Source organism: Jaculus jaculus, chromosome X, assembly GCF_020740685.1.
Source record: "Jaculus jaculus isolate mJacJac1 chromosome X, mJacJac1.mat.Y.cur, whole genome shotgun sequence".
NCBI classification, from domain to species: domain Eukaryota; kingdom Metazoa; phylum Chordata; class Mammalia; order Rodentia; family Dipodidae; genus Jaculus; species Jaculus jaculus.
This window is the reverse complement of record NC_059125.1, coordinates 59,115,110-59,138,357: the sequence shown is the minus strand read 5'-3', so window position 1 is coordinate 59,138,357 and position 23,248 is coordinate 59,115,110. Positions and strand designations below refer to the sequence as shown.

At 37.9% G+C, this 23,248-nt stretch overlaps 1 pseudogene; it reads right to left on the bottom strand.

Moving 5' to 3' along the window:
* Window positions 1-20,027: 20,027 nt before the first annotated feature.
* On the bottom strand, window positions 20,028-21,054 carry LOC101604663 (annotated as a pseudogene).
* Between the last annotated feature and the right edge of the window lie 2,194 nt (window positions 21,055-23,248).

Genomic DNA, 23,248 nt, shown 5'->3' with positions numbered 1-23,248 from the left:
GATCTTTGAGGAATAACAGAAAAGACATACAAGATTACAGCCAAGTGCTAGAAGTTGAAATACCAGAATTAAGGGTCATGGGTAGAAATTGTTACTAATAATAACCTTCCAAACCCTAACTTCCATGAAGAGTTGCCCACCCTCCAAATAGGCTTCATAGATGTCTCCTGAGACCCAGACATGTTCCTGTACCTCGTGTCAGCCCAGACCTGAAAAAAGATTGATAAAACTTCTTTGGATTGAATTTCTACCCCAGGTACTATGTTATGTTTAGCTTAATAACATGAGCACAACCACTATTCCAACTAGCTATAATCCCAGTCACACCCAGTAGTCACTTGGTAAGCAACACAAAATTAAGAAGGAAAGGAGGCTGGGTGTGGTGGCGCACGCCTTTAATCCCAGCACTCGGGAGGTAGAGGTAGGAGGATTTCCATGAGTTTGAGGCCACCCTGAGACTCCATAGTGAATTCCAGGTCAGCCTGGGCTAGAGTGAGACCCTACCTCAAAAAACCAAAAAAAAATAAAAAAAATAAAAAAAATAACCAACAACAACAACAAAAAAAAAGAAGCAAAGGAGTTGAGTAAACCCTCAGGCATTTTTTTCTCATCAAGATATATAATATAGCACAGAAAGAATTGGTGAATATATAGTCAATTTTTGTTCTTTCATGAATCAGAAAAAGGTGAGAATGACCACATTAACTTACCAGATCTATAGAATTGAAGTAATTAAGAACTCTGAAAGTATAAAGTGAAGAAGATAATAATGAAGTTATCTAGATGTGGAAGAACTGAAACTAGACACTTATTTCTGACCCTGCACAAAACCAGCTCCAATTAGATTGACAACCTCAACCAAAGGCTTGAAACTCTGGTGTCCTATTCAGAGACTCTAGAGTTTCAGATAAACAATCTCTGAATAGGACACCAGTTGGTCAGAAAATTAGGTCAATGATTCACAGGTTGGACCTCATGAAATTGAAAAGCTTCTATGCAACAAAGGAAAGTCTCAACTGAGTGAAGAGGAAGTCTACGTAATGGGAGAAATTCTTGGCCAGCTACACATCTGATAGATGATTAATATCCAGATTATACAAAGAACTCAAAAAAATAAGCCATCAATAAAGCAAATAACCAATATAAAAACTGATCAGACTTTACATAGACTTCTCAAAAGTTAACATATAATGGGTACTGGAGATATAACTTAGAAATTAAGTGTACCTCCTGTGCAAGCATAAGGAACTAAGGGGGGATAACACTGCCTCTTTGAATCACCAGCACCCACATTACACAGGTGGGTATGGCAACAAGGAACAGTGACCACAGTCCTGGAGGGAAAAAGACATGGGAAACATTAGAGCTTGGATAATGTTGTGTGGAGTGTACTTCAATGACCAATTTGTCACACTCTCATACCTGATGACAGTGGAGGTGATGTGGGTATTCAGAAGTGTAACTATAACAGACAAATATGCCCAGACTTACACATGGAAGCAGTAGATAATATGAGCTTAAGCAGGACATAGAGTGTGGGTGAATATGCCCAAAAGAGCAACAGGTAACATGATTGAAGAGAAGGGTATGCAGAATCGGAGAGTATACCCAGTCTAACATATGGCAGCTCAACCATTCCATGAACCACTAGAAGCTGGTTTCCACCATGTTGGAGTCAGGTTCACATTTCTGGAAGAAATCACCCAAGAAAGAGCAGCTTTGGGGAAAACAGGGGTTTATGTTGGCTTTAGGGGAAGCTCCATGATGGCAGGAGTAAACAATGGCATAATCAGAAGGTGGACATCATCCTCTGGCCTACATAAGGTAGAAGGTGGACAATAGCAACAGGATAATGTGCTGCCAAATATTGGAAAGAGGACACTGGCTATAATCCACATAAACCCATCCCCAACAATACACTGCCTACAGGATGCATTAATTCCCAAATCTCCATCAGTTGGGAACCTAGCATTCCAAACACCTAAGTTTATTGGGGACTCCTGAGTGAAACCGCCATACACTACAATCCTGAAGGTGAGTTTAGGTTTACCTACCTGCTCTGTGTGCCCCTCTGCTATCTTCAATGACCGCATAAGGCATATTCTATGGCCTACAAATCAGGTGATGTGCATGCCCTACTAGCTGAACTAAGGTCACTTTACCAACCTAACCCATTAATGAGAACAAACTGTTTCAAGACAGCATCAAGCAATACTAAGCTGAGCAATGAGAAGCTAAGACAAATAAACACTTTGCACCAGTCACTTAACACAGGTGTGGCAGAAAGACTTGAAAATTGCACTATCTCCAGATGGACAAATATGAATCAAAACAGGGAAAGCCAAGGCAATATGTCTTATCAAAGAATGACCAATCCCATGAGAATTATTTAGAAGAAATTCCACACAAATGATTAAAAATCCCAACTATAAATAGGTGAAAAGATATCAAAGAGTATACTGAAAAATACCTGAATGATCTCTAAGAGAACACAAACAGCCAAATGAAACAAGGAAGTCAAACCAGGATATGAACATGGAATTCAATAAACAGATATGAATGCTAAAGAAAAAGAGTAAATTGGAATGATGCTGGAAATAAAAGTTCTATGTAAAGCCTTACCAATAGAATGGACCATGTATAGTACAGAATAACAGAGCTCAAACACAAGGCAGAGGAGATCAATCAGTTGGTAAAAATAAGTAAGTTCTAAAACATATATAACTGGACCATGAGAGATAGGACACCATCAAAAGAACAACTTTAGGAATTATAGGCATAGAAACAGAAGAACATGGCAAAGGCATAGAAATATTTTCAACAAAATTATAGCAACAATTTTCCCAAGTTTATAGAAAGAGATAACCATTCAAGTAGAAGAGGCATACAGAACACCAAATAGAAAACTCTAGAAAACAAGTGATCCACACCACATTATAATCAAAACACTGAATACACAGAAGACAAACAAAAAAGAAAAGCAATAATGAAAGTTACAATAGAGTAACATCAAATCATATATAAAGGCACACCCACCAGTATTACAACACATTTTTACATGCAAAGATTAAAGACAGAGGGCTCCCCCAGAAAAATCCTAAAATTTAAAAACACATTCAGCAAAGTGGAAAGATAAAAACTTAACACATACTCATTAGTAGCAGTCTTATACCCCAATGATAAGAATTCTGATTAAAAAAAATTAGGGCAGTAGTTTCATTCATAACAGCCAAAAGGATTAAACTTTTCTGAATATCCCTAATTAACTACGTGAAAGACCGCTATAGTTAAAATGGTTATACACTGAAGAAAGATATTTAAAAAGATACAAGAATATAGGAAGTTCTCCTAGGCTCATAAATTAGAAGAAATAACATCATAAAATTATGCACAAAGACATTGGCTCTTCCCTGTAAGTGATGGCTACTCTGCAACACACAACCCACAATTCCCATGAGAATACCTGGTATACCCAACAAGGAGGGTCCCTTTAGGGGCAGGGATTAGGGTAAGGATTCTATCAACATGTGCTGTTTACAAACTGAGTATGTACATAAGTAGTACAGAAAAAAATGACTATCCATTCAAAAGCAATCCACAGATATGATCCAAATAAAAATTATAATACTATTCTTCATAGAGTAGGCCATTGCTGAGGCCCTTGGTTTCCCACCAGCAATAGATGGTAAGACCCTATTGCTGAAGACCCCACATACTTGGGCTGCAAGGCCACTGAGAAATCCTGCTAGAACTGAGCTGATAACCTCTTCCATGTAGACCAACTGACAGAAAGCTAGAAGAAGCCATTCTGCATGCATTCAATGGGAGAAAGAGAAATTACCAGTGAAGAAACTCAACAGCGGACACTGCAAGCCTTATATTTGGCCAGCCAGGTAAAATGAGCCAACGGGTGCAATAGTGGCATGTCCATCATGGTGGAAACCAACTGCCCTCCACTTGGACTGGAGGCCCACTCCATGGGAGGGAATACATCCCTGATACTGAAAACTTAAAACAGGGATAGTCATGAGCCCTAGGGTTGTAACATCTGCTGATATCTGGAAAAATATATATACTATGCTTATCAAACTGCCCAGTAAGCACTTCTCTTAATATTCATGCCCTTATATTAATGCTACTCTCACTTTTGGGAGAGAATCTTCTCTTTTCAGAAGGTAGTGACATTGGGATGACTCAGAATGCATCATGGTGCTGGAAAGAAGTGATCAGAGTGCTCAGGAGTGTAATATCTCTATCACACCATCCAAGGCTCAGGGTGTAATGCAGAAGAGGTGGCGGAAAGAATGTAAAAGCCAAATGAAGGGTAGACTCCTTACAATGTGCTCCTCCAGACACAAAATGTCCTGTATATTCATAACCTCACAATGCCCTACACTACCTACACAAGACCATCATAAGAGGAGGAAAAGATCATGACATCAAAATAAAAGAGAGACTGATTGAGATGGGGAGGGGATATGATGGAGACTGTAGTTTCAAAGGGGAAAGTGGGGGGATGGAGGGCATTACCATGGGATATGTTTTACAATCATGGAAGTTGTTAGTAAAAATTTGAAAAAAAATTTTTTAAATTAAAAAAGAAATAGAAAACTTCCAAAAGTTCATACAGAAGCACAATAGATTCAAAATAGTTATAACAATAGTGAACAAATAGAGTACTGTGAGGGGAATCATCACACCTGTTTTCAAGTTATTGTACAAAGGTAAAGTGATTTAGAACAGCATGATACTAGCACAATATCAAACACATAGATCCATGGAAAGGAATAGAGTATCCAGTTATACGTACATGTAACTATAATTGAGATATAGATAGATAGATAGATAGATAGATAGATAGATAGATAGATAGATAGATAGATGATAGATAGATAGATAGATGGATAGAATTTATTTTAGAGAAAGAGACAGATAGAGAAAGAAAGAAAGTACCAGGGCCTCTAGCTACTGCAAATGAACTCAAGATGCATGTGCTACCTTGTTCATCTGGCTTACATGGGCACTAGGTTATCAAATATGAGTTCTTAGGCTTTGAAGGCAAGAGCCTTAAACACTAAGCAATTTCTCCAGCCTGATAATTGGCTGTGTTTTTGAAAAACTAAATAAATAATTAAATATTGGATAAGAGATAGCATCTTCAACATATGCTGCTGCTGGGAAGGCTGGCTATCTTCATGTCATACAGTGGAACTAGACCCTTAACTCTAACCCTATACAAAATTTGATTCTGTTTCTGAATTGATCAAATCTTCAATGCAATCCCTGAAATTCTGAAGTTACTAGATGAAAAATTAGGAAAAATTTAGAGTGAGAGAGAGAGAGAGAGGGCCTACAACTTTTTAAGCTAATTAAATTGAACAAATAAAAAGAGGATTTTGAATGAAGTAGGTAGATAATGCTGCTCTCAGAAGCTTATTAAATGAAAGTGTTTATTAAATGAAAACCCAAATGCAAGGAATGAGATACCTCCCAGTATGTTGTTGGTCAAGGATGCCATAAAGCTTGCCCTCTCCAAGAATACAGGCTGTTGCTATTGTGCTTGCCTGCCAGGAAGCTTTCATAGTGTTGAAATGGGCTAAGTAGACTTTTGTAGAAGAAAAATCAACTTTCTTTCTCAACTGTGGACCCTGTGTGGTACACAAAATAATCTACCAGACAAATGGTATCCCATGGCATAATAATGGTAACCAGCTTCTTTCTGATTGGACATGAGGCCCTCTATATAGGGGTTCTACAAGAGGGATTGCAGGTCTGGTATTACAAACTTAGTCAAAAGCCCATGGCTGGGGAGGCCATACTCCCTAAAGGGGAACCTACTACTGTTCTTTTGCTAAATGGCCACTCTGCCTCAACTCTGGGCCACTTCTGTATTTTTCCTTCTAATTAAACCAGTCCCTACTCCTCCATAGTTTTACAATGTCTCTTGACCTTTCTTCTCTTGTTATTATTATACTATACACTTCCCAAATCATGCCTGGTAACCCATTAATGCCATCTCAATGTGAAACTGATTATAATGATTGGACCTTACCTTTGAGAGCAGACTACAGTTACATATTATTGCCATGTATTATATTTCCTGACATTCTGTCCAGGTGAAATATTTAAGGGGACTTATCATACTAAAATGATCATGTGGTCTGGTCCTACAACATTCTATTCAAGAATCCAGTTGAGCAACATTTGGTACAATATGATGTAGGTGGCCTGGAAGTTATCCTAGGAAGATGCTTAACTCTTCTAGTACTAGCTATCTTCTGTCTTCCATTCCCAACAAGAACATTCTTTTATGGCATCCCAACAGTGATATTTGAGGTCCCAACCAATGCCCCAGGTCACCCAATGTCTTCACCCTGGGTTTTGAGATGCTACATAAAAAATCTTCCTTGACAAACCTTGTTTACTTTTGAGTGGGATGATCAAGGGAGGAATTTCCCCTCATAATTATTTTCATTCTCTTCTTTATGAGACACGTCCTATAAAACAAGCCATTTCCTATTCCAGAGTAGATAGAAATAGTTCAGTTCACTGTGGTACCATATCCGTACAATGGAAGTTTTCAGTTTGTTGTTTCATTGCATGGGATTGCATTCACATCTACCCTGTCAGGTGTTGCACAAGTTAAATATGGGCTGCTCTGCTTATTTGTCCCAGAAGTGGTAAATGAACTGCTTGAGCTTACCACTTAAGGATGTACACCTAAAGAAAATATATGGTGTTTCTGAGTCAGGTGGGAAGAACAAGTGGTATAGTCCCAGATATAATGAGAAGAAATGTTAGAGTTTGATATTAATCATTTCCTTGAAAATAGAACTGGATTAGAAGTTAGAAAACTGGGATTTCAGCACGGCTTTATGTGACTTTGAATGAGTGTCTCCACTTATTCCTCATTACAGATTACAGGATTTTATAAAGTTCTCCATCTCTTTCATGAACATATTGAAATTAATGACCTACTAAGGCTAGTCTCGGCTTTGATCTGTGAAGAGTCCTAGAATTTCAAATGTAAACCTTCCTTTGCCAGGGCTTTTGTTCTAGGATATTCTTGTCTTGAAGATGGGTATTCCCAAACCTTGACCACTAGCAGAGAAATGAATATTTAAAATATCAGGTAAAAATTACAGCATGATACATTTAGCTTCACAAGCAGGATGGTAAGTGGCCTGGGATACAAACACCCAACTCCCCACTGGTGACAGAAACTACTAGCTGTCCAAGAGCACTTGGCACAGAAGTATCCCACCAAACAGAGCCCCTCGAGCTCACTCTGCCGACACACAAAAAACCTCATGCTTGGGCCATGCTGGGAAGGGATCAGGCCTGGTCCATTTAAGACTCTACAACTAAGCAAGTAGTTCTGAGTTTCAGACCAGGATGCAATAACTTGGTTGGATTGTGTGAGGCATTTTTACATATTTATAAAATATGCACAAGACCTTACATGTTTATGTCATTAAATAAATAGTGGAGTTGCATTGAGGTATTAACATATAAATCCAGTATGTACTCTATGAGATAAAGAATTTGTGTAGCTGTCAGTACAGGAGCTGGAAATGCAAGTGATTTAACAGGTCCTTGTCTGATGTAGATCTAAAATACTTCTGGCCTTTATCAGCCTTCAAGTGATACACACCATTCTTTAACTGTATTTTTCTTAGAAGCCATGAGAAATGCTAGATTACCTGAAAACTCCATTTCTTCTATTGAACGGAAAAACAATCCTAAGCAAAGCCTTGGCAGTTCACCAGGTGTCCGTAATTGAGTTGCTTTCCTGCCTAGGACATGGGATCTGGAGAAGTTTTTCTTGTGGAATGGTGTGCTGGTCAGGAATCCCTTGCACACTACTCCCCTTCCATGGCCAAACCAATGATGCTTCTTAGCAGCTGTGGTAGTATGATTCAGGTATCTCCATAAACTTAGGTATGAATGTTCAGAATGCCAGTTGATGGAAATTTGGGAACTAATGCCTTCTGGAGGTAGTATATTGTTGGGGACAGGTTTATGGGTGTTATAGTAAGTTCCCCCTTGCCATTGTTTGGCACACTCTCCTGTTGCTATGGTCCATCTGTTGTTGGCCAATAGGTTTATGTCCCCCTTCTTCTCATGCCATCAGCTTAATAGACTATTCTGGTCAGAGTTGAAAGACCTGAATGCAGTAAGTACTATGGACTGTGCGGTTTGGCTTATGAGGGTGAGAAAGAGCTTTGCCTGCACTGGGCTAGAAACAGTTTGTGTGAGAGACTTGCTGTTATTCCTGTGTCCTGAGAACTTGTGCAGCGTTGTTTTGCATGTAAATGGACTAGTGGGACCAGAGAGATATGACACAGAAATGAAATCTTTGGACTGAAACTTCTGCCCATTCAGCTGCAATTATATGAGAGATTACAACCTTTGAGATTGGGCAAGCTGACATGCATTGGGGCAACAGGAAGAATGTAGACTCTTTTGAAGGGGCCTGAATGCTCAAGCAATGTCCTGTTCTTCAAAGTCTGCTTTATTCCCTAATGGATTAACAAATCGGAAACCTACCAGGTATTATGGAGTATGAGAAATGCAGAAAAGAGAGGGTCATTGAATTTGCAACATGGTCTTGTGTTTTGGAAATGGCCATGGGCAGTGTGAAGCAAGTTTGCTGAACCGCCTGCATGGAGACACGATGGAGCCATGTGGATGAAGCAAGGGTTGCAGTGGAGATGCCAGAGCCATGAGATGGCTGCTAAAGAGAGCTTCTGACCCTGGATGAAGTTTTTCCAAGACGGTGAGTAGCCTAGCTGGAAGGGAAGATTTGGAACTCTAGAGACTTGTTGCTGGTTAGAATTATTGGAATTGGAGATTTGACATTGACTAGAGTTATTGGACTTGGAGTTACTGAATGTGATGTTTTTCCTAGTTGTTTTAAATCTTGTATTGGTTGAATATTTCTTTGCTATACCCAATGCATTCTTTCCAGTATGAATGTTTATTTTGAGCCATTATGGGTTTTTGGAGGATTTTTTTGGTATTATGGCTCAGTTAAAATATCTTGGACTATGGGGATGTTTGAACAACATTAGGATTAATAAAAACTATGGGGACTTTAAAGATGGACTGAATGCATTGAATTTTACATTATGGAAGGTTATCAGTTTATGGGAGTCAATGGCAGAATGTGGTGGTTTGATTCAGGTGTCTCCTATAAACTTAGGTATGATGAATGTTAGGTTCCAAGCTGATAGATATTTAGGAACTAATGCATTCTGGAGGCAGTGTATTGTTGGGGGTGGGCTTATGGGTGTTAGAGCCAGTTTCCCCTTGCCAGTGTTTGGTACACTCTCCTGTTGCTGTTATCCACCTTATGTTGGCCAGGGGGTGATGTCCCCCCTCTGCTCATGTCATTGTTTTCTCCTGACAAATAATCCCCAGCACTTTGTAAGCCAAAATAAACCCTGTTTTCACACAAGCTGCTCTTGGTTGGGTGATTTGTGTCAGCAATGTGGACCTGACTGCAACAGCAGCTTTATTTTCAAATCTGCACCAATGATTAACCAGTGACTCTTCACGAAGGATAAAATAGATTTGATCTTGGCCATCCTTGCTCTCTTGCTGAGGGGTTTTATTATTGTTTGATTCCTGAAACCCTCTTGGAAACTCTGAGGGGAAATTCATCCTGGCTTTCAAAACCTCCAAAATTACAGAAGTATCCAAGATCTTCCTAATTTGTCCATCATATCTTCACTATTCTCTTCAGCTTTTAAGGCTGGCATCCTTCATCTTCTCTGTCACCTTAATTGTTAGTCCTTTGCAAGTCAAATATTTTCAGCAGTATAATCATGCCTACTGTTCTTAATGTCCTATTACAAATCAGAAAACGTTTGTAATACTGTTTCTATCCCCTCAAGATGTAAAATTGAGAAAATTGTTTTTAATATACCTATTATATTCCAGAAGCTGATGCCTACCCTTTGCATTCATTCTTTATTATTGAGTGGTCACAACAACCTCTGAGAGAAGCATTGTTTTATTTCAAATACAGATGAGGATATTAAAATCCAGAGAAAGGAAAGGTCTTGGTCTGTGAATGCTCAATTCAGGGTTTATTCAGATCTTTTCAAAATAACACCCTTCCTTTCTTCTAAAAATTAGAATTTATAGATTCTTTGACAGATAGAAAAATGGAAGTGGGCTTAAACTGCAGTAAAAAGAAATTGTAAAGCCTAAATTGCAGGCCTGTAACCTCAGCACTTGTGAGCCTGGGTCAGTAGGCTACAGAGTAAAGATAAGACTATGCACTTAATGAAATTCTATTTCAAAATAAAAAGTAAAATAAGGAGGGGGGAGCTAGGAACACAGGTACAGTGATTGCTTAGCATGTACAAGACCCTGGGTTTAATTCACAATACTACAAATCTTCTTTTTAGAACAAGGGAGAATCCTGGGGCTGGAGAGATGGCCCAATGGGTGAAATGCTGGCTGTGAAAGTATGATCTGAGTTCAGATCACCAGTATCCATGTAAAATGCCAGCACATGGGAGGCAGCAATAGATCCCTAGGGCCCATTGAGTAGCTAGACTAGCCAAATCAGGGATCTCTAGGTTCAGTAACAGATCCCACACATACATGCATGAACATTGACACACATATGCAAGCACACATATATGTACAATATATATACACATCCATGCAGGCTACCTGAACATATGCACATGAACCCAAAGAAAAAAATGACAACATAAGTTGTAAATATGCCTGTATATGAATGCTTATACTATAACTGTTCATATTCATCTCAAATTAGAAAAAAGGGAGAATCATGAGAACTTCATATTATCTCTTCCTATAGCAAGTGGAAAAGCTATTCCTGAATTCCTACCCCATTTAATAGCTTCCTTAAATTCTAGTGTTAGAATAAATATAAATAGTCATGATAGTCATTTTCCCTTATTTTAGTTTAGTAGTCAGTAAGAAAAAATATAAATAGTTGAAGTCCTCCCCCACAATGAGTGTTTGCATCAAACATGAGAACAAATGTTAGATGGAGGGATTTGACAAGACTAGCATTGTGCTGGACCTCAAGAGAATGCAGTGAGGTACCAGAACATCTACCAGAGATAAGATTGAACTATATTAGATAGGAGCTGAAGAGGCTAAAACTACAGGCAGAGGATGCTTCTTTTATTAGTGCCTATTAGATCATAACACCATATTTAGGTCACTAAACACTAAGATTACAAGAAACTTTCTACATATATATAAGTCAAAAGAAACACCATAATGATCCAGAGAGTAAGCAAAGGAAGCCTATAAATCTTCCTTATGAGTAACTGCAGGTGGTTTTTCAAATACCAACTACATTCAATGGTATGCATTCCCTTCTGACCTTTTAAAAACATGTTTGTTTTTTAATTTAAAATTCTGACTGGAATATATACTATTATTTTGGAGGAACCATAACAAGCAATCTTCTTGTTTCTGCTTATCAAGCGTGACAAGGTAAAGGAGGAAGACAGCCATAGTTGTCTCTGCATTCTTCTCTTCGACAAACTTTGCCAGCTCATAAGGTTATACATACTTGCTGTGTGACTTTGGATGAGTTACTCCATGTCTCTGAGCAACAGCACCTGTATATGTAAAATCAAGTCAATGAAATTGCCTAGGCTCCTTGCAGGTGAAATAATTAGTATGAATGAAAATTAAAGAAAACAATGGCACATATGGGAGGAATTGGCTTTTCTGTTCAAGGCCCACAAATCTAGAGTATTCACAAAGAAAATGGACTAACCTCAGAAAAGTTTCCTCAGCTCCCTCTGTCCTTCTTATGAGAGGGTTAGACTCAGGTGCAGCTGCTCTATAGGAAATCCCACCTGATTCAAGGTATTTAGATTTCTGTTAAGAAACAGCCATGCTTAACTGCTCAGAAACCCCTTTATTCTCTTACCTGGATCTCACCCTCCCTCTCTTTAGCCCAGCCTAGCAATGCATGAGATGAAGTGAAATGACAAGCATTGTGACTTGCTAGTAGGCATATTGCCTGGAAGAAAGGAGGTTCATGCCACCTTTCTCTGAACTGGCAAGCTAGACAGAAGCATGAAGGTGTTGGGGTGATAACTGAGTGAAGATTAGGACAGAGAGATAAAACAGGGCACACTAGCAAAGAATCTCTCATTTGAATATTAAGGGGAAGAGCAAGAACAGGTAGAACATGTGATAGCATGAGTGAAACTACTAAGTATCTTTTCCGTATTTATTTACTTGAGAGAGACAGAGAGAGAAAGAGGCAAAGAGAGAGAATGGGCACATCAGTGCCTCCAGCCACTGTAAATGAACTCCAGTTATTTAGACAAAGAATAGACTGAAAAGAATTCAAAACTGAAAATAATTCAGTTACTAGAACTGAATATCCAGTAGCTAGAAGGCCAATACACTCATTAGGAGAGTGACCAACAAAGATTTTGATGACAGGAAGCTTCAAATTTTTTTCCAGTTCTGAAATGAATGTATACCTCTGAGAAAATTATCTGGAAGTAAGCAGATCTTAAAGCAAAGGGTGTGGCTTCATTATAACTCCTGTTAATTCCGCTGTTCATCTTTTGTTCTAAGAGAGGCAGTTTGTTTCCTATTACCTGACAGACAGCAGAAGACTTTTGTTTTTCATATCTTCAACACTGGCATGATTCTCCAAAGGCAATCTTTGACCCATGGAGAACTATCTCAGGAACTGTGGAAATGGAAGGTTCAAAAGAAAGAGTTTACAAGTACAACTGTAAAATTCTGCCACTGAGAAACATCCTCTAAGAGTTGAAGTATGCTTCTGTACTTTAGGAAAAAGAATGCTTGGATTTGAGCCAGTTTTTATGATCCTGCAGTCACTGGCTTGAGTCCTGATCATGCCAGTTGTATCAGATCTTTCAGGAAATCCTAGTAATAAAATGGACTTTTTACATTTTTGTACAGCCTGCTGCTGATGGCTCTAAAAGGCACTTTGACGTGGATATTAATGGTGGGTAGAAGGCACAATGCCAAATACTACTAAAACTTAGAGGTATACTCTTCTATTATCTTACCCCCTGGACCTTGATAAATAGTCAGCACATAGGAACCTGATGTAAATAAAATAAATCAATCTTAAGTGAAAATATCAACTTATTCCCTCAAAGCAATGGGTGGTCATTGAAGAAGGTGGAGGGTCACCATGACAACACATGGAGTACCAAACTCCAACAGTAGGAGCACATATTAGGCTATTGCCTTGTCCCCACAGTGGACCCTGGGAAGAAAGAGAATGGAAAAATTGAAGGAATAAGGAGTGTTTTTTTTGTTTTTTTGTTTTTTTCAGATGGAAAAGAGGCTGCCATGGGCAGCAAAGCTAAAAGCAGGACTCAGTGCCCACGTCTTGTGTTTGGTTCCTATGTTGCATAAAAGCCATCAATACCACCTATTACATAAAAGCATGCACATTGTGGGAACTGGTCTTTTTCCAAAGAACACAAGGTACCCCTCCAATTAACCCTTTTATCACCATGAGGCTCCTAACAAAAGCTGTGGTAGTGACATTGGGTTTAAAGTACATTTTTATGTCTTCAAGGGAGAAGTGAGAACAAGACTAGGGGAATTTGACTCTGACTTTTCCCCTCCTCAACCAGCTCATGTTTATTAGCAAACTTAGGAAAAGGCCATAAGTCAACTGAAGGTGACTTTAGTCAGTCCCTTCTATCAGGGCCACAATTTCAAGAATATTAGGCAATTCTTCAAAATGTGTACTTGTCATAATAACATTTTCTGTATTATAAGTATCCAAGTTCCTCTTAATATTTACCACTAGAAATTACTCTTAAAATACAATAAAGAAGTTTAAAAATTAAACCAGATGTTAAGAATATTCCTAAGATATATCTATATAAGCCTTCTAATACAAACAAATCATTCCTGTGGTCATTAATTCTATTGTTGTCTCAAGTCCAAACTTCTTTACAACCTGGCCACTACTCATCTTCCTCCCTTTATCTCTCATTTATATTACATCCCTGAAACAGAGCCTGCAGCATTACTGAATAATCATGGATATCATGACTTGTTTTACTTTTCCATATCTTTGGATAGTCTTCTATATCCTGGATGACCTCGTACTCATATTTTGATAGCTGTTTCAGTTTGACACTCCCCTATAAAACTCTCTGCCTCATAGTATTGGTTTATTTGTTCCTGCTTTTTTTTTTTATTCCCATAACATTGGCTTGCCTTGGGCTTGCACTTAGAAACTGAAGAAAACAAAAGTAACAAGCCCATTTAGAAATTGAGTTTGTAGCATTTTCCTTATCTGCACCAAATTCAAACCACAGAATTACTCATCATTTTATTGGCAAGGTAGTCAGGCGATGTTATCCATTTATTTTTACATTATGCCTTTTTCCATTTAACAGTGGTCGCTGGCATGTAGAATGCATGGATGATAAATATTCTTTGTATTATTAATAAAAGCAACTTCATTTAGTAGAAAATACATAGGAACTAGAGCCAAGTAGATGTAGGATTAGAGCCCAGTTCTTCTTCTAGCCAACTGTATGAATATGTCTTCTGCAAGGCTCATCTTTTCACTGTTAAAATGCAAAATATTGAAAAAAATTGAAATACTACAGTACTTAATAATGAACTTAACCAAGGATGTAAAGATGTATACACTGAAAACCACAAAACACTGATGAAAGAAGTTAAAAAAAAACCTATCAGTAAGTGGAAAGATATCCATGATTCTTTGTGTGTATGTGTATGTTCTGTGCATGCATATGCATTCATATGTATGTGGATGAATGTGTGTGTGAGTACACAATCATATGTGTGTATATGGAGACCAGAGGTTGATGTTAAATGTCTCCCTCTATTGTTTCCCACCTCAGTTTGGAACAGGTCTTTCTCTGAACTTGGAGCTCACTGATTTGTGTAGGCAAACCAGCCAGGCAGCACTGAGGATCCTTCTCTTTCCACTTCCCCAGGGCTGGTATTATATGTGTAAGCCACATCACCCAGAATTTTATGTGAACTCAGGGATCCAGACTCAAGTCTTCATGCTTGTATGGAAAGCACTTTACCCACTGAGCCACCTTCTGAGATTTAAAATTCATGATTTTGGATTTCAATTTTTAAATTTTTACTATTTCTAGTTTGCATACAGATATTTAGGTATCATTCATTTTGGCACTTTGAATATTATTTGTCTTGGTTGATTTGTATCCCTCCTTCCTCTCCCCAACCCTCTCTTTCCTGCATAGTCTTCTTCCCACCTAGCATCCTCTCCTCTTCTGTTTATATGTTCCATGTGTCCTTTCACTCTTCCCTCACCCCTCTTGTAGCTCATTTCTTGATACTTTCTCCTGTTTACCATTCTACCTTTATAGGATCTATTCACCTTTGTCTCCTCATCCTCATATACACATACTAAAGATATTACAAGCTAGGATCCACATACCAGAACACGCAGTTTTTATCTCTCTGATTTTGGGTCACTTCACTTATATGATTCTTTCCAGGTCCATCTACTTTCCTGCAAATTTAACAATTTCATTACTGTGTACCACTGAATAGAATTCCATTAATTGCATTCTGAATATGTACCATCATATAGTCATCTATTGTTGGGTATCTAGGCTGATTCCATTTCTTAGATATTATAAATAGCACAGCAATAAACATGTATGTACAAGTATCTCTGTAGTAGATTCTGTAGGTTATATGCACTGGAGTAGTATAGCTGGATCATATGGGAGTTGCATCTCTAATTTTTTACTATATCTCCATATTGACTTCCATAATGCATGTATATGATTTTACTTCCATCACAAGTGAATAAGAATTCCTCTTTTCCTGCACTATCACCAGCATTTGTTGTTAGTTTTTATGGTTATAGCCATTCTGACTATGATGACATTGTATATCAAAGTGGTTTTAACTTGCATTTCCTCTATTTCTAGGAATGTTAAACATGTTTAAAACCACTTACTGGCCATTTGTCTTTCTTCTTTTGTGAATTTTCTATTGATTTTTTTTTACCCCATTTGGGTTTTTTTTGGTTGTCATTCATATTATATAATATTTATAATATATAATATAATTTATAATATATATAATATTTGTTTACTCACAGGTTATACTCTTATCCCTTTGCTCAGTCTCCTATTATCCTGTTAGCTGTCCTCAATGGGGTTATGGTGTTCATTGTGTGATCATGAAGGCCCCACAATGGTATCCCAGATACCAATGGCATATCTGGGAAATCATGCCTCAAAATATTTATACTCATTCTGTGGCTCTTACAATTTTGCTGCCCTCTCTTCTGAAATATCCCCTAAGACCTGATAGGCCTGTTGATAGTCTAATTTAATGTTAGGTTCTTTGTAGCCTATGAAATCAACCAACTGAACAAGAAGTACACACTTATTCAATAGTGGCAAACAGCCTCTACAGGTAACCAACTGTTCTCTGATAGGACATGTGGCCCACTCAGTGGAAAAGAACTCATATCTGGTAATAGAAATAAAATCAGTATCCAAAGGCCAAGAAACCTACACTTCAGGGAGAAATCACCATTGCTTTTTGAAGAAGAGTGGGCTTACACAACAAAAATACTCTCAAATAACATTGCATAGCACCTTTAACACAAGCTGCTCCCATTCTTGGCACTCTTCTTAAGAGAATCTGTTTTATTTTACAGATGGCAGAAAAAATGGAGGAGAGCCAAGATCCACCAATAACACAAGAAAATAGTCAACTGACCACCATGAGACTAGCCACCTCTACCCTATCTGTCAGGGCCCAGGATAAATTTCAAAGGAAGTGGCAACATGAACACTGCTTTTACTGCTAGTCTGACAACCAGCTCCAGGGTGATGGTGGCAGACATGGTGATCAATCCAAACCTATCAAAGCAGTTGTATTTTTTGGTGTTTAATTTTTATAAATTCAGTTATTACACCTCTTGTCTGAGGTATAGCTGGCAATGATTTTCTCCTATCTTTAAGCTATCTGTTAACTTTGCTGATGGTTCTTTTTTGCTGTGCAAAACTTTTTGAATTTCATGTATTCCTGTTTGTTAATTATTGGGCTATTTCCTATGCCATTAGAATTATGATCAGAAAATTATTGTGTATGTTTACACCTTGAAGCATAGTCCCTATTTTTCTCTAGTTCTTTCTGTGTTCCAGGTTTTATACTAAGGCCTTTTTATTAATATTTATACAGGGTGAAAGATGTGGATATAATCTCATTCTTCTGTAGGTGGTTATCTAGTATTGCTAGCACCATTTGTTGACTAGGTTCCCCCCCCACACACACCTACTGAATGTTTTTGGTTTATTCTCCAAACAAGAATGTAACCCAGTGTTGACTTATTTATGGGTTCTTTATTCAGTTCCGTTGGTCTATATATCTGTTTAATGTCAGTATAATGCTGTCTTTGTCACTATTATTCTGCAGTATAATTTGGGATCAGTTTTTATTATCTCCAGCTCTGTTCTTTCTCCTTAAGATTGTTTTTGAACAATCATGGTCTCTTGTGCTTGATATAAATTTTTAAAATTATTTTTTTCTAGCTCAATGAGGAACATCATTTGAATTTTGATGGGAATTGTATTGGATCTGTAGATAACTTTTGATAGTACAACCATTTTTGAAATATTAATTCAGCCAATTCAGAAGCATTGAATATTTTCCTATTACTAGGACCTTCTTTGATTTCCTTTTTTTTTAAAAACAAAGTTTAGTGTGTTTTGTGTGGTAAAAAATAAAATAAAATACACATAAAACTGGCCATGTTAAAGTATACAAATGAGTGGCACTAAACAGAATACTAACTACTACTTCTGCTCATTTTTAGAGCTTTTTTAAATTGCAAAGATGATATTTAATTAGAATATGTTGGACTATAAATGTCATAAAATTCAAATTGACACAAGTACCAGAGATCAGCCATATTTCTCTTTTTATTACATGTATATAATATATTTTGATCACATCTGCCTCCCATTAACTTCTCTTGACCTTCCTACTCAGCCCCTTCTTCCAAGTGTTTGTTAAAACAGGGTCTTGCTATGCAGATCCTCCTGCCTCTGTATCCTGAATTCTGAGAATATAAGCATCCCCCACTGCATGCAGCCTTTTGTGACTATGGGACCAGAACAGAACCAAGCTTCTGGATTTTGAGCAGAATAGACTTGGTTTGCTTAAATGTGCATACAAACAGTCTATTGTAGAAAAAATAGGAAAGTTGAGGTTGAGAAAAGTCATCTGGTCTTTTACATCATTTGACTTTTTTCTTCACTTCTGAAATCAGGATTTTTACCAGATATCCTTTAAAGTTCAAACTGTTAGGTCCCAATTACAGTTTCTTTTCTTGGTTCCAGAATTTCATGTAGACTTGTAGTCTTGCTGAAAGCTCACTTGAAACTGCTATGTGGTATAGCCTGACACCTAAGTCCACTAAAAGTCCTGCTGTAAGAGGCCACACACTGCCTGATTCTCCTGGAACACTGTTCTCAAGGACAGGCAAAGATAAGGCAGTTTCAGTTGGGCCTCATTGTCCTGAGGTACTTTCTACTTTTATTATTTACTCCTGCTGTGCCTGGCCAAGCTTGGAAGTGGACACACGGTTCTGAGTTTCCTTCATTGCCTACTAGTCTTCCATAGCATGTATTCTACTACTGAGCTAACCCCCAACTCTCAAAGCTATTTACAACCACTTAATAGTAAAATATAAGCAGATTAAATATTACTAGAGTTAAGGATAAGAATGAGAAAAAGCCCTATGATGAAGTTTGTTAAATTTCTCTTTTAGTCTTTGGAATTAAAAACAACAAAGTGCAGAGAATTAATGAGTTGTAAGCCACTGAGGAGTAACAATGTAATTGAGATAATAGAAATGTTCCCATATGATTGTCTCCATGTTTGCCCATATGGGAATTCTTCTTTTGGTTTTATATTCCATGTTAAGTCAGTAGTTTTAATAGCCATGTATACAATCACATGTATTTAATAGACCAGCCTCACTTCTTACCCAACTTAGAAATCTCTAGCTGAAAGACTGAAAGAGGATGAGAAGGAATTCATATCTGAAAATATGTTAGTTGTTAGTGTGTGGCTTGTTCGTTTAAAATTTATTCAAACAATTTCATTTTAGTCCTTTAAACTCAGGGCTGTAGGCTTAAACTCAACCTGATTCATCTTGGCTGGAATTATGCTAATGCTTCTAAGCTACCAGGACTGACAAGCATTAGCAACAACTTTTAGAGGACACCTCTTCTGTCAGGCATTCTCTTCTCTTTTGAGCGTTTGAACGCTTGCCTGTGACGCCTAAGGACCCCAGGTTGAGGCTCGATTCCCCACAACCCATGTTAGCCAGATGCACAAGGGGTGCGCGTGCTTCTGGAGGTCGTTTGCAGTGGCTGGAAGCCCTGGCGTGCTCTCTCTCTCTCTCTCTCTCTCTCTCTCTCTGTGTGTGTGTGTGTATCTTTCTCTGTGTCTGTCGCTCTCAAATAAATAAATAAAAATAAACATTTTTTTAAAGTAAAGTGGGAAATATAACAGTTTTATAAAAACCAGTGTCTGTTTTCATATTCAGGGTCTTCTGGCCAAAATTGTCCTAACATGTGAAGACAGCACGGTGGTGAGCTATATCAGACAGATGCAGCATGGTTCTGCAGCTGCTCCATGCCATGTCATATCAGATTAATTTCCCGAGAGAAAAGCTTTTCTTCTTGTCCCAAATTGTATGGATAATTATGCAAGGTATTTTCATACTAAACATTGTCATTTAGAGCTGATTATTCCATGGTCCTTTTTTTCCCCAGAGTTCAGAAAAGAGAGTAAGAAAAGTAAGAACTTCTGCCATTTCTAAATAGAATTGGGGGCAGAGAGTGTAGCTCTTAAAACTCAATTAGAAATATTTATGCCCATAATATTATTCCTACTTCAGAATACATCTGTTAAATTTCTTGGGCTTAAGCTGTTGCTTGAACATGTAACCTACAAAAATATTCCACAAATTAAGGCTTTCTTCCACTCACTTCAGATTTCTTGACCCACCGAAATAACAAATATGAGCAAGACAAAAGAGCAAAACCTGGAGGTGTGACTGTGTTTAAGGTAGAAATTCCCAGTGTCCACTGCTGACTATGTCTGAAGGGTGATCCCATGGTTTTGGCTTTGCCCATGGGCTCCGTCTCCTGCTCATACTCTATTTCTACATAGGCTCATTTTCTCTGCTTAGGTCCTTTCAAGGGTGTTTTGTCTTTGTGGTTTGCATTAAGGGCCATTTCCTCTTCACCAGAGAACTTGTTCACTTGGTCTTCATCACTGCTGGCATCCAATTTATCCATATCCTAAAAATCACTTAAGTCACTTTCATCTACCTCATCATCTTCCACAAACTCTCTTTTTCCCACATTCTTTTCATCTTCTTCCTCATCTTTTTCATGATCCTCTGAAGAGTCACTCTCTACCTCCTGTTGTTCCAGAACCTTGTTGAAGGCATGGATGGGGAAGGTGTAGATGTCACCATATGTATCCTGTTTCAGTCCCTCCAGCTGCTCCTTCTCAGTGGTGCTGTCCAGAGGAACAGCTAGCAGAGTTTTTTTCCTCTCTCTTTTTCTCCCTTCTTACTCAAAAGAACAACTTTCCTCTGTTGCTTTAGTGCAAGCTTTCTAATTTGAATTAGGTACTGTGTTATCTTCGTAAATCTCTGCTTATGTTTGTGTCGAATAAAGTGGGGCCAGTAAATTAAATTTTCATCTATTTGTTCCACTGCTTTCTCATAGTTTTTTCTAACTCATACTCATTCCCAGAGATACTTAGGAAAAGCTGCCATTCTATGACCTTTATATACAGATATCATTGTACTTTCTCTTCTTTGATTGTGACATACTGACTATTTGCCAGGGAATGGAATGATAGATTATACAGGCCAGTCAGGCTATACTCATTTGTGCAAAAGCCCTGGGTCTTGGTTTTTATTTTGAAGGAACAGAATTGCTTGTTTCCTAGTAGACTCCAGATAACATCATCTGATTTCATGGTGTCCGGTTCAGCCTGTGGCATGAGGCTGGACCAGGAAAGTGGATATGTTCCTCCTTAGGGGGAGTCACTTCCATAAAGCCTGCCTAACCTATCTCAATCCTGGGCTCTTGGAAGCACATGATGTGCACTGGCTGACTAACTTATGATTTCTTTTTGTGTGTGTGTCTTGAAGTTTTCATTGTTGATCTTCCACATCCTTGGTTAAGTTTATTCCTAATTGTTGCAGTTATTGTAAATGGGATGTTTTTCTGGACTTCTTTCTCTCCATATTCATTATTGATGTACATGAAAGCTACTGATTTTCATGTCTTGATTTTGTATTCCACAACTTTACTAAAAGTATTTATTAGTTTTAGGAGTTTTCTTATGGGTTCTATAGGGTCTTTTAAAGTATAGACTTATGCTGTCTGTAAATATGGATAGTTTGGCTTCTTCCTTTCATATTTTTATTTCTTTCATGTCTTCTTCTTGTCTTATTGCTCTAGTTAGGAATTCAAACAATGTAATTAATAGAAATGGTGAGAGTGAACATCCTTGTCTCATTTCTGAGTTTAGAGGAAATTGTCTCACATTTTCTTCATTTAATATAATATTGCATGTGAGCTTATCACACATGTTTTTTATTACTTTGAAGTATACTCCATCTGTTCCTGCTTTCATCAGGATTTTCAACATGTATAAATGTTAGACTTTGTTGAATGATTTTTCTCAATAAACAACCATGTGATTTCTATTGTTATGTTAATTTATGTAGTGCATTATACTTACTAATTTATGTACGCGGAACCAATCTTGCATAACTGGTATGAATTCCACTGGGTCATGAGCAATGATCTTCCTCATATGATCTGTAATTAAGTTTTTAAGAATATTGCTGAGAATTTTAAAATCTATGATCATTAGCCAAATTGTTCTATAGTTTTTATTTTTTGTTCCTGTGTTTTTATATGGCTTAGATATCAGGGTGATTCTGGCTATATAGAATGAATTTGGAAGTGTTTATTTTTAGAAATTTCTATAGAGCTGGTTTGCTTGACATGCTTTTGCTCAGCAAAAGAAAAAAAAATGATAACTTTTTGTATTACCATTCTGTTTCCTTTCATTTACAGAGAGTTTGTCATTAGGATATTGATTGAAAAGAGTGTGATCTCTGGATTTTTTTAAGAGAAAAGGTACCAATTGGCATTTGAGTGATGGAGTAAGGAAGAGATGATGGCAAAGAAGATGCAGTTTGAATGAGGAGATAAATACATGGGTTGAAGTTATGTAAGGAGGATGAAGACTATTGTAGCTACAAAAAGGTAATGAAGTTTTTGTGAGAATAGAAACATGAGGGACAGTCATGAAAGTCTATTTTGGTGGGCTTTAATCCATCCCCCTATGTGTATGAAATTATATTTCCCACAAGCAGAGCCTTTTTTAGGCTGGAGGAGTGAGGAAATGTTGCCCACTTGAGACTTAATGTACTGACTAGTGATTTGGAGCACCACTGCAATTAAGGTGGGATGAAAATAACTGACCAAATCAAGCTTTCCAGCCCCAGATTCACTTAGGTCCCAAGTAAGTGCTTCCCCGTACATGGATTTCATAGGACAGTGTCCTCATTTCTGGACTCTTTGGGCCATTTCCCATGAGGTTGACCCATAGAGAACACTGACGTGAACTCTGTTGTGGTGGCACTGGCCTGATATCTGTCAGGAAACAGTTGATACTCTTAGGTGATGATGGTGGCCCATAGTGGTGTGGCATACTAGAGACCACAAATATGAGCTTTTGGATGTCCCTAAAGTTGTTCATTACAAAAGTCTCTGGAATGGGTATTCAGAACATCTTTGCTCGCATTTCTGTGGCTGTTCTGGGCTCCTGGACATTGACTATCTTCTGTTAGACAGAAACCATGGGGTCTCCATTTAAAGGAGTTTCTAGTCAGATATTGCTGAAGGATAGGGCATAGAAATAGTCCTGTTTTTTTTTTTTGTTTGTTTGTTTGTTTGTTTTTTCTTGAGTGTCTTTGTAATATACAGAAAAGGATGCCCCTTGACTGGATGGCTTTCTTCACTGAAGTCTGCTTTATATGGAGGCTTGACAGTGTTCATGGGGAGGTAGATGGAGTTCACAGAGAGATTTTACCATCATCCTGGTAAGTGCTTACTGATCTGTCCACACTAGTGGTTTGGCTGGGCAGAGGAGC